The sequence below is a fragment of the Sylvia atricapilla genome, chromosome 5 (assembly GCF_009819655.1).
Source record: "Sylvia atricapilla isolate bSylAtr1 chromosome 5, bSylAtr1.pri, whole genome shotgun sequence".
Classification (NCBI taxonomy): Eukaryota; Metazoa; Chordata; class Aves; order Passeriformes; family Sylviidae; genus Sylvia; species Sylvia atricapilla.
The window spans coordinates 11,403,089-11,415,334 of NC_089144.1; the positions used below are offsets into that span (position 1 = coordinate 11,403,089).

The window sequence follows — 12,246 nt, forward strand, 5'->3', positions numbered from 1 at the left end:
AGCACAGAAAAAAAAAAAAAAAGAGGTCATTCAGTGACCAACTAGGCAACACCTTGGCTTAGTCAAAATTATGTGACACACCTTTGGCTGATCTGGAAACAGCCTCCTGCAAACACATTGTACTGTTCTGGAGAACCAGTGTACTTTGTGTACCTTCAATCCCTGAAAAAAAGATAATGGTTCTATTCAGAGAAATAGCAGGAAGACAAAACATCAGGATAATAAAGAATATATCAACTTAATGTTTGGGCAAGGGATTTTAAAATATTGTAATAAGATTTTTGCCTATTAAACAAACAAAACCACAAGATCTAAACATCCCTTATTTTTAAGATAATTTTATTTGGTTTAATATGTCAATAGAAGGGTGATAGTTCAATCTAAAATGCATGTGCAGTTAATGTGCTTCCAGGGAATTAATTTATTTTTAAAGACTTTAGATACAATGAGACAGTTTGCCTGACTTTTCAGGCCAGAGATCAGCATAACCAGAGAAGCTGCTTTTCACAGTTGTATTTATTTCCTTTGAATAATGTATGCAATCATAACCACAAAGGAATACCACAAAGCACTTTACTCAAACTCACCACAAACTCTGCACTGGCTTTTCTTTTCCTCACTGGAAGATTCCCAACGGTTATTATCATCTGCCCTTTGCAGACTCCAGGAAGTTCCTCCTTAGACTTTTTCCATTCCTACAACACCCCACACAGCATACACATATGGTAGACTCAGTAAATGTATTTTTTAAATTTTTCCTCCCATATGGCTGAAAGCAGTGAGTCATCTGACATTAAACAGTTGTTAAAATAAGAAGAGTGGCACACAGGATAATCAATGGCAATAAAAGTGCTATAAAATGTACCAATAAGCTTATCTACCGGTGTAAAACTTTCACAGACATAACTATGAAAACTGACTTTTAGAACTTTTAGTATGCCTTATAGTCTACCTCATTTCTCCTATCAGCTCACTAAGCCATGTTCGAGTAGAATAAGGGGAACATAAAGAGAAAGGAAACAAAAGTACAGAAAAATGAAACCCTGACGTGCTGGAGTTCCTGAAATAAACAAAACCTGAAGTTCTCATAATTTTGCCTAAATGTTTTTCCCTCAAGCTTGCTTCATCCAAAGATGATAAAATTTTCTTAATAGCAGGAAATGTGCAGAGCACCAATATTTTTGAAGGACCAAATCTGGCTTTGTAGGATCTTGTCAATATACAGAAAAGGGTAGTAATTAAATAACACAACAAATTCACTCAAGGACAAGACGTTGTCAAAGAGCAAGGCACCAGCACACAAACTGGGTAAATACCAGACCAGACAGCAAAACTACGGAAGTATAATCAACAGCATAAAGCAGTTTTTAAAAATGCCATTTTGCATTGCATCAGTAGAAGTGTTTATGATAAAACACAGTAAATATAAATACGGTTGCCAGTGCTGGAAAAGCAGACAACAGTTGTCAGCTGTTGAGCCCTTCACTTAAATACGAATGTAAACAAGTCAAAGAGATTGTAAAGTACTGCAGCAGAAACAAGACCCTTGAATCCATGAGCTTCCAAGTAGAGAGAGTTGTTTAGTCTAGAAAGGAAAACATTTGGGAAGACACATGAAAACAACCATAAACATGGTTCTATGTTTTATTTACTTGCTAACCCTTCAGGGCAAATGTTACTGGGTGTAAATGCTGCCACAGCATCACCTCATCATTTATCTATTAGTAGTCAACAGGGTTGGTTATTATCAAAGCAGGAAGCCAGTGTGAGGCCCCAGATAAACCTCACTCAGATCAGCTCTGTAGTGAGGTTTAACTAGTGACTCAACACTCGAGGAACAGGAACAAACCAGCTGCAGAGGGGAGCTACCTTCATCCTAAGCTGGCAAGGGAGCTTCAGAATGAAACAAGGTCAGCAAAAGGGCTTGCCTATGTTAAGCATGGCCCTAAAGAGCTATTTAGGGCTGTTGGCAACCCAGAGCAGCTGAGGCCATGCAACCTCCTGCAGTGCTTCAGTGAAGGAGCAGACAGAGCACTCAGCACCCGCAGGTCGTGGATCTGTTGCTGGAAAAAAAGACCCTGAGGTATGAGCATGTACAGGTGACGTGGATGAACTGTCCAGTGCTCTCCTCCACTGCTGTTTTCTGACTGTTGCTTTTTCTTCCCCATGTTATTCCTGGCTGAGCTAAAGGGACTGAGCTGGCAGTAAGCCTGAAGACTTAGTCCCTGTGTAGCTAATTACTACAGTGCCTGGTGGGGAGGGGTTTAGCTGACACGCAGCAAGGTGAGGCCAAGTAAAAACACTGTTCCAGGAATGGAAGGATACCACACTGCAGGATGATGATAAATGTTAGGTTTATAGACTGAAACACATTTCTTAAGGCTCTTTAAAAAAAGAAGAGAATCTAGTTGTGCTTTTGAGCTCTGCTACTTGGGGGAGATTCATGCAAATTAGTGGCAAAGAAGCCACTTCAGAAGGCTCAGCTGCTTCCCTGACTGCATCTGGGCCAAAGGCAGAACTTGGGGAGGTACTGTGTAGTCACAGGTTTCAGGGCTACTTCTGCACTAGGATCATACTGCTGATACCATGAAGCTGGCTGATGACCCCAGCTCCCTCTTTCCCTGCACACTGATCATGCCAATACACGTAGCATTCTGCTGATATCCTATAGCTCCAGGTGGGCTAGGAACAGACCATGCAAAGCCATTCAACTGGTTTATACTCACAACTGGACACCCAGCTGAGCTGATGTAAAATCACACCATTCTCAGGGGAAATTTTAAATTATTTGAGTCCAGCCGTTTTCAAGGAACTTCAGTGCAAAAAAAGGAAAATGTCCCAATGTTTGGGCCTCTGCCAGAATAATTGTGTTATTATGGACAATAACAAAGCTTGACATGAGTTATGTCTCCGTGTAAGATGTGGGTAGCAACTAATTAACAGCAGCTTTTTGAGAACCAAGCCAACTGGCACTGAAATCAGTGAGAAAATTCCTCTACACCAAATGTGTTTCACTTCATATGGAAATGTCCACCTCAGCTTTACTAATTCAGCTGGTTTGACCAGTCCTAGGACCTGTGTAAGACTCTAAATATATACAGAGGTTTTTCTGCCTTAGAAAGTTGTCGCATTCCCAGATGATCCATGAGGGCCAGGATGTGGTGGGGAGTGAGCCAGCTGATGGAGCCCATCTGACCCATTTGGGATGTTCCATATGGGATGTGTATACCAATGACCCAGTTGGAAGTGTCAGAACCCTGCACTCCCAACCCCTCAGCTACCTCCCCTGCCCACACTCACCATCAGTGGCTGGTGGAGGAATCACCAGCCCAAGGGCTGGAGCTCCACTCCATTCAGCTGTGAGTGCCGGATGTGGCCCTTGACAGCACCTCACACTTTCCTTATGCTGCTGGAGAGGAGTGGTTCCTGCTGCTCCATCATCCCCTGAGAGCCAGCTGAGTCCCCAAAGCTCACACCGAGCCTTCTGTCATCACATCTCCAGTGGCATGTGTGCACCCTTGATTAACATTCCACAATTAATCCTCCACAGGAAGGTTTTTACTCTCCTCAGTTGTCTGTATTGTTTATTCTGTATTAACTTTCCCTCCCTATTCCTGTTGTGACAAAAAATCCTCTTTTCATTTTGCTGCTACTGAGTTTAGCACTATATTAATCCCTGTCCTTCTCCCAGAGCTGAAGAACCACAGCATCTTTTACCATTTTAGACAATGCTGGAGAGAAGCAATAAAAATAATTCTTAAACCTCGAGTGTGTCACGCTAAAAAGCACACAAGAAATTAAAACCAGCTTGTATTTAAATGCAACCATTGACACAATTAGTGTAACATAATCCTCAGGATTACTGGAACATGCAAAATGCTTTATATCTGGGTGGATTTTTCTAGCAGGAAATCTGCTAATCTGTGTTTGAGGCTTTCTCTTCTCCTTTTTCTTTGTGCAGGGCACATAAACAGGTCTTTCTGTGGTATGTTACTGCAATGTATGTTTTTCTGGCAACAAAGCACGTCAGAATTTCACTACCAGGCCACACCTCATGAGTGAATTGCACCTGCATTCTACTAGCACAGGCTACGGATTTCGAAGTTCAGGAAAGAATTAGCTTTTTGGATAAACAACTGAATCAACAAACATGCCTTACCCAAAGTATCTTCACTGACCCACTTCTGTATGACAATGGCATCCAGCAGCAGTCCACATGAAGACTGATGTATGTGGCGTTATGTATTACTGAAATTTTTCAACAAAATACCTGTTTGTTACAGCCTGTTTAGAGTAAACAAACCTCATATTTAAAAGCAACTTTAGAAATGTTCTGACCTTGAAATTTCTTGACAATATTGAAATTTAAAGTGCTGTATTTTGCCTTGAATTCATTTATGTTTTATTTAAGTTACTCCTAAATTCTAACAAGGACAACCATGTCAAGGAATCATTTCAAGGTTTCCAAATAATACAGTCCTGTAGACACCGGTTTCACTTTTTTCCCCCCTTGTTCTTAGTGCCTAGGAGTTTCAAAGTCGGGGAAAAAAAACTTCTACAAATTCTGTGTGCAAACCCAAATCTGGGAGGTGGGAAAACATTTTTGTCTTGGGCGAGAGAGCGCTATCATTATGATGGAAAACATAAATCAAAGGCTGAGAGATCTGTGAAGGCATTTCACTACTAACTCCTGCATATTCACAGTGAAATTGATACCTACATAGTCTTTGCGCACCTAAAGAAATGAAAAACTATACCCGGATAGATATTAGAAAAAAAAAATTGAACAATTCGGCTGGTCAGACACTGGAACAGGTCGCCCAGGGAGGCGGAGTCACCGTCCCCGGAGGTGTTCAAGAGGCGTCAGGATGCGGCGCCGGGTGATGTGGTTCGGGGTGACAGGGGCAGGGCTGCGTTAACGCTCGGACTTGCTGATGCTAGCGGACCCTCCCCACCATCCCTGCCCACACCGGGACTCCACAGCCCCGCGGCTCTCCCCGAGCGGGCCCGGTAGGCGCAGCGGCCGCGCAGGCCGCACCGGCGGGAGCGCGCACGGCCCCGCGGCACGCTGGGACTCGTAGGCCGCGGCGGGGACGCGCCCGGCGGGGGCTGCGGGGGAACTACGAGTCCCAGGCGCGCTGGCGGCGCGGGGCGGGAGGGGGCGGGGGCCGGCGGCTGCCCGCGCCCCTGTCTGGGCTCCTCACCTTGGAGCCGGCGGCGGCCGGAGGAGCCGGGCTGGAGCGCGGCGGAGGGCGGAGAGCGGAGCGCGGCCGTGAGCGGGGTGAGCGCGGGGTCAGTGGCGGAGGGGTCTCCGCTCGAGCGGATCTCCCCTGAGGGGAGCGAGCCTCGCCGCGAGCACCGTCAGTGGGGTCGGGCTGTCCCGGAGCCTGTGGCTCCCGCTCGGTCACCCCGGGCCGGGGCTAGCCTGGGGGACTCGCCCCGTGCTGTCCCCGCTCCCTTCGCCCCCCGGCGGAGCGGCCACAGCCCCGCGTGTGGCAGGAGCGGTCTGGGGCCAGAGCGGTGGCCGGGCCAGAGCCGTGCCCGGAGCAGAGTCGTGGCCGGAGCAGAGCCATGCCCAGGGCAGAGCCGTGGCCGGAGCAGAGCCGTGCCCAGGGCAGAGCCGTGGCCGGGACAGAGCCGTGGCCGGGACAGAGCCGTGCCGGGGCAGAGCCGTGCCCAGGACAGAGCCGTGGCCGGAGCAGACCCGTGCCCAGAGCAGAGCCGTGCCCAGAGCAGAGCCGTGCCCAGGACAGAGCCATGCCCAGGACAGACCCGTGCCCAGGACAGACCCGTGCCCAGGGCAGAGCCGTGCCGGGCCAGCGCTGTGCCCATGGCAGACCCGTGTCCAGGACAGAGCCGTGCCCGGCAGTGCCGCTCCGCGCCCCCCGCTCCGCCCAGCGGTTCCCGGGCAGCGGCGGCCGCGCTGCTCGGCGCTGTGAAACGCGCAGCGCACAAGGGGAAACGAGAGGGAGGGTGAGAGATCAGTCATTTCCTCGTGTCGTGGCTTCGCTCCTCCGGCTGCAAGCTGCGGGCTTAGGTCAGAGCGACTCTCCCAAGAAGCCTTACAACAACAAAAACTACCTGCTGAGCACTTCATTGCTAGCTTCAACCCAAAGACCTTCAAAACCTCGATTAAACTATTCCCCCAAACCCCCTTCATGCCCTTGCACTTTTCAGGCAAAGAAGATTTTGCCTTACCTTATGTCAGTCTTTTTCAGCTTCATGAACTGTGGGAACGTTTTGAACTCCTTACAAGGGATCAGTGAAAGCAACTGCGAAAAGCCACCCAGAAAAGTAAGTAGGCTTAAATTTGCTGTGCTCATGCCCAGTGCTCCTATTGCAAAACTTTTAATTGAAGTGTGGTTGAAAGCTGGATTTGGGATGCTTCAGAATTTCAGAGGACCCAAGTGGCTGTTGCAGCAGGCATTTAGGGATAGTTCAGTGGTAAGGAAAAGAAAAAACATTAGATTGCTGCCATTATTTCTGCTGATTCATCAGCAGAATGTGGATTCATAATTCTTCACGTCTGTCACAGTAATACAGTTGTACAGCATTGGTTTTGATGTCAGTGACTGACAACAAGGGTCTGGGCACTGGAATATTTTGGCTGAAGTTTTCCCAATGGAAGACTAAAATCTGCAAACAAACTTTTAAAATGTCTTTTACTAAATGTGCAGTAACAGGTACTTCGGGTTAACAGGTAGACACCTGATTTATATTACTGGATTTTCAAAAGTAGGATGCTGCTTTACTGCTGCTGTAGAAATAGAAAAACTAAGGTAATTTACTGTTTCAGAAGCATGCACATGCATGTGGCTTGCACTGAATTAATTCTGTGGGGATTACCTCTTGCCTTCCATGAGAGACAGTAATCACACTTTGGTTTCTGGCAGTCCTAAGCCTTCCTAAGACACGATAGATATTTCAGTTTTGCATTTAGCAGTATTTCCAAACTGAAGTGTTTTGTTAATAGTCTTGCACTGTATTGTGAAACATCTCTGAAATGTAGTGTGGAAAAGGTATAGGAAGAGAATGGGGTTTCACACATGCAGAGCTGCTGTTTGTAGCTAATAAAGCATATTAATTTGCAATAGCATTTACTCCCTTATATAGTCTTGAGGGTATTTAACTCATCAGTCTTATCCTACAAGCTTGATTGCATTTAAAGGTATATTTATGGGGGGAGTTGGGGCAATATTGAGTTATATTCAGAATCAGATTTCAGTGAAGGAAAGCTCTAAGTCCTGTAAGAAACAAGCCTGCTGCCACATCCATGCTTTCTAAACTTTCTTTCCTCTAAGCACTGTGTCAGGAGCTGATGTGCTTTTTTTGCTCATACTGTACAAACTCTGTGTGCAGGGTAACAGTTTGCTTAAAGGCAGTTTAAAAATGGGCAGATGATTGAGCATGATCTAGGTGAAAGGCCCAGGCATGGTGATGTTTTTAGCCTCTGGCACAAATTAAGGCCTGTTTTCTAAGCTGAATACTTACTAAAATGCTCTATTGGATTCAGCCATCAGATCTTACAGCTTGGAGCACTGAACAGCCATGGCATCTTGCCTTCTGTTTTAAATTTCTAGTCCATTACTGTGGTTCAAATCAAATCTTTAGCTCACAGTTTTTCATGGGTATAGTAGTCTGTCCCAATAGTTCAATGTTTTTAGAACTTAAATATTCCAAAACCAAATATGGAAAGGTGTTATTATTTAGTGTGATGCTAAAATCATGAAATACAAGCACAGATTTAGCACATGGCTGTCACACTTTTGCTCTTTTGCTAATAACTTGAGAAAGAAGAACGGAATGTACATTTATCTGCTTTGACTCTTATAGTATAGACAGACCAGTATTATCTTGAACTACTCTTAATTTGAATTGCAGCTGTAGCCTTTGTAAATGTAACCAAGACTTCTGTGCAGCCACTGAGTTGCCTAGAAAAGCATAGAGTTCTTTGAGCTCCTTTGCCTCTCTTGGCCTCTGCCCAGTGAATAGCTGAGTGTTATTTTTTTTTCCTGTTTTATTGCTGATGTATTTTTTTCTGTAAGATCTGGTTTTCTAAAGCTTTTTCTGTTTTTTTTCTATCTGATTGTTTCAAAACCTGTAACTTTTAGTGCAAGAAAACCATGCTGGATCTAAAACTCTCAAGCTCTAATTAACTTATTGATTTCCCAGTTAACTTTAACGAATTAAACACCCTCAGTATTCAGATGTTTCTTTCCCTAGATCTGTTAGTCTGCAGAATGTTGTCATGCTAGACAGTATTTCTTGATAGTCCTTCTTGATGATATTTCTTCATATGGCTACAAGAACTGCCATTGCTGTTATTTTATAACCAGTTTTCCATAGCTTTTTGCTTTTCAGAACTATAAGCAGGAGCAAAGTGTAGGTCTTACTGTTATTTACCATGTGCCCAGGTAATGGGAAAGCTATACACAAACAGACAGTGTCAGGTATTTCCATGGGTTTGAAGATGTGGCTGTAAGTTTGTGCAGGCAGTTGAATAAGTTTTGCAAGTCAGTTGCATTGATAGGATTTAGATTTTTATTTATGATTTTAAGAGTACGTGTATGTATGAACCACTGGCCTGTGCAGGAACTTGGACTCAAATGTTGCATTAATTATTTTATAGTGTGGAGTACCAAACTGAGAAAACCTTCCATGTGACAAACAAGTGTGATTGCCTTCCCTGGGAGGTTTTTGACAATCAGTGTTTTTACTGCCTGGATAGAATCTTTTTTTCTCCAGCCTTCACTGAAAACTTACTGGTTTTGCCCAGTCAGGGGATCAAGTTTTACTTCTCTGCTTTGACTGTTGCATAGCATTTTGTATCTCCAATTCTGTTTGTGTTTTTGTACTGTTGTGGTTGTTGGGGAGGGTGTGGGTTAGCTAATTAATAGATTTTAATCTGTTAATTGAAAATCTGAGATTCTGACTCATAGACTGGGCTAGAGCAAAGATCAAATTGCTCCTTTTAATTTAGTTTATGGAAATTAGGTTCTGAGGCAGGGCTGAGGTCAGAAAACCTCTCATCCCATGTTGGGTGGGGCTTTGAGGAACCTGGTGTAGTGGAAGATGTCCCTACCCATGGCAGGGGTTGGAACTAGGTGGTCTTGAATGTCTTTTTCACCATTCTGTGATTCTAAAGCACATACAGAATTTTCCAATCCATATCAAAGATTGCTATGTCTGCTGTTTGAAACATCCTTGCTGGAGTTTGATGTAGTAGGGACAGATCAATTAAGCTCAATTAAGGATTGAACTGATAAGAGTTACAAAACTTCTACCTAGTTTTCATGGAACAGAATTTAAAAATCCATACCCCATGCAGGAGAAAACTTGGATTGCTGTTCAGAGGTGCCCACAGGGAGCTGCCCATTTCTGTTCTCACAGAGCTCTGCTAAGCTCAGGCAAATCTGAAGAGTCACATCAGGAACAAAACTATAGAACTTTCACAGATACAGGCAACTGTGATGTATTCTCTAAAGACAGAAGTTTTGCTGCTGCTACCTTAACTTTACAACATAACATGCTTTAAGTTCTTTCCCAGAGCAGGCTGTACCTGAGTTCATTTACCACTCCACCATGGTCGGAATCTAATCCTGCATCTCCTGCTTTATCAGGATACTGTCCCAGCTTCACAGCATTGACATTTTCTAAGCCCTTGCAATTTCTTTCAGGTTTACAGTTTCTTTATCTACTGCTTCTGGTTTATTGCATTTTTCTTTTTAGAATTTTGTGCTGTACTTGCTGTTTGCTTGTTTCCAGTTCTATATGATATTATTTCAGTTTTATTTATTTGCCAGTTTCACGTTTCAAATCAATATATATGATTTTCTTGGTGATTCATTTATGTCCATATAGCTGAACAGGTGACCTGAGTCTAACTAACCACATTTATTGTGAGCCTGATTTTATTTTTTCTCTGCTTTCTGGCGACATCTGCTTCTTTTGCATATGAGTTCCTGAGAAAGAAAGAAAGATTCTTGCAAGAAGAAATCATCAGAAAATTACTCAATGAACCTTTCTTCATTTCATTTGATGATCCTCAGCCCAGATACCCTTCTTGCTCTTCCAGTTCCTTCATGAAGACACCCTGTTCTAGTGTAGCTGTTGCAGGAATCCCTTCATGCAGGGTTGTTCTGCCAAACACACTTAGAGTCATTTGGAGAAGTTTTCAGCTCTGAGGGGTTAGTCTTTTTGTTTGTGCAGTTAAGAACAGACGTGGGGCTGTCTCACATTACAATTTCATCCACCACAGAAGAAGTATGAAGCCATAAGGTGAGCTGCAAATAAAGCAGAGGTTTGCTGTGAAATACTTATTTGAGAGACTTCTCTACACATTCTTTGCTCACAGTGTGTTTTAAAATATTTCAAGCAAGAGCAATATTGGCCTGTGTTCGCTGTGCACGCATGGCCTTTAAGTGTAACCTTGGCATCAAAGTGTTGAGGAAGGTTATTCCTACTGTCTGGCACTTGCCTTCAGATCATGAATCAACACTCAAGTGCATAGGAGACAGGAGAATGATATTGTTTAGATAATATCTTAAGCAACCAACAGTTGCATAAACAGGGACAGGATCTATCATAAATCATGTTCTGCTTACTGCTTATGTAGGATTGGTTTGATACTTAATGCAGAAGAAAACCACAGAAAATGTGTGTTACAAAGCAGCTTCCAAGAATGAAATGTTTGCAGATCTTAACATGGATAGGGAAGTTCTCAGAATCATCAGGAAGAGAGTTGCAGCTTTGAGAAATAGTTAGCACTGCTGCTTTCCCAAGGGGTGGCTGCCCTATGCTGAAGTTCTGTGTTGGCTTTGAGAGCATCAGTTCTTCAGGAATTTCTGTAAGCATGGCGCTGCCTGTAGCCTGTTTGGCAGAGGAAGAGATAGTTTCAGAACATGTCAGAAACAGCCTTGTAGAGGATCCTTGGAGACTTTTCAAAACCTCATGTTACTTCAGTAATGTAGTTACTTTATACCATGTTTTCAGCAGTAGAACTGGAATGTAAATTTTAATCCCATTCTACACCCTCTCTTCTTCACTCTCTGTACCCTAGTCATTTCTTCCTCCCACCACACTGTTTTACTGTCTTTCAGTTTCCTCTCTGACTTGAGAGGCTCGCACTGTAAACATGTTGACTGAAATGATTTTGGTTATAAATAACAACCTTATGGTTTTTTTTGTTGTTTATTTTTTAACTTGATGCAGCACTTGAGAGAGTAGTGATGTGTGTAAAGAGTTGATGAAGCAGATAAAGAGGGGAGAATTCTTTTGGTGGCTTCTCTGCAGAAGGAAGCGGATCATAGAATGAAGTAATTTTTTTCTGCACAGACACTTGTTTGCTGTCTGCATGTTCCACTTTGCCTGAAAAAATGAACCAGCTGCTGGAGGTCATTGGTGCACTGAGATCACAAGAAGTAAAGAAATTATTCTGGCTTAGCTTGGTGTGTAACATAAATCAAGATCATGCATATTTCCTCTGATCAATGGGAGCTTTATGATGAAAACTGCTCCAGCAAAGTTTTTGGCAGTGGATTTTCTCTGGAAAATGAAGCTGGCTAATGATTACCTGTCTCTTAGGTGGTGTATGTCCTTATCAGTTGGCTTATGCACATGGTACCATTCTGATTAACTTACTGATTCCACTATCTCTAGCTACTGCTTTTGGCAAAGGGAAAGAGGATGGCAGACTAGGATCCAAGGTCACTGAAGTCAGAAAAAACAGGAATAAGAATGAGCATATTGCCATGGGTTCTCATGGTCATCAATGTGTTTACACTGGAAACAGAAGTCACTCTTATCTATATCTCAGAGGGAAGGAGACCAGTGTTCTGCTGCTCAAAGTGCTCCAGGGGTTTGTGGATGAATTAAACAGCTCAATCATCATAGCATATTCCTAAAATACGTATTGTACAACATATTTGTAGTTGTACAAGTATGTACAACTACAACATATTGCAGTTGATGAAAGCAAATACAAGATTGCTGGTTGATGAGATACTTTTAAGACATGAATTCATTAGTCCATGGAGTAAACCTTTGGTTAAAATACTTTTAATTATTTTGGCACAGAACATGAAATATAAATTACCTCTTACCAGTTACATAATCTTATTGTTTATATATATATATAAATGTCTAATTTATTACCATTTTGAGAGAAGGATCCTTATGCTCAGTGTTATTATGCTCTTTTCAGTGGCTAAGGTAGGTTCATTAGAGGAAAATTCATCATGCTGAATT

The 12,246-nt window shown here is 43.3% G+C and overlaps 1 protein-coding gene across 1 annotated transcript in view; it reads left to right on the forward strand.

Annotated features, from left to right (window-relative positions):
* Positions 1-6,189: 6,189 nt before the first annotated feature.
* Positions 6,190-12,246, forward strand: part of SLC26A5 (solute carrier family 26 member 5) — a 32,473-nt gene continuing 26,416 nt past the window's right edge. Inside the window, exon 1 of the mRNA XM_066318700.1 lies at positions 6,190-6,294. The gene's annotated coding sequence lies outside the window, so the exon portion shown is untranslated. The remainder of the gene's footprint in view (positions 6,295-12,246) is intronic.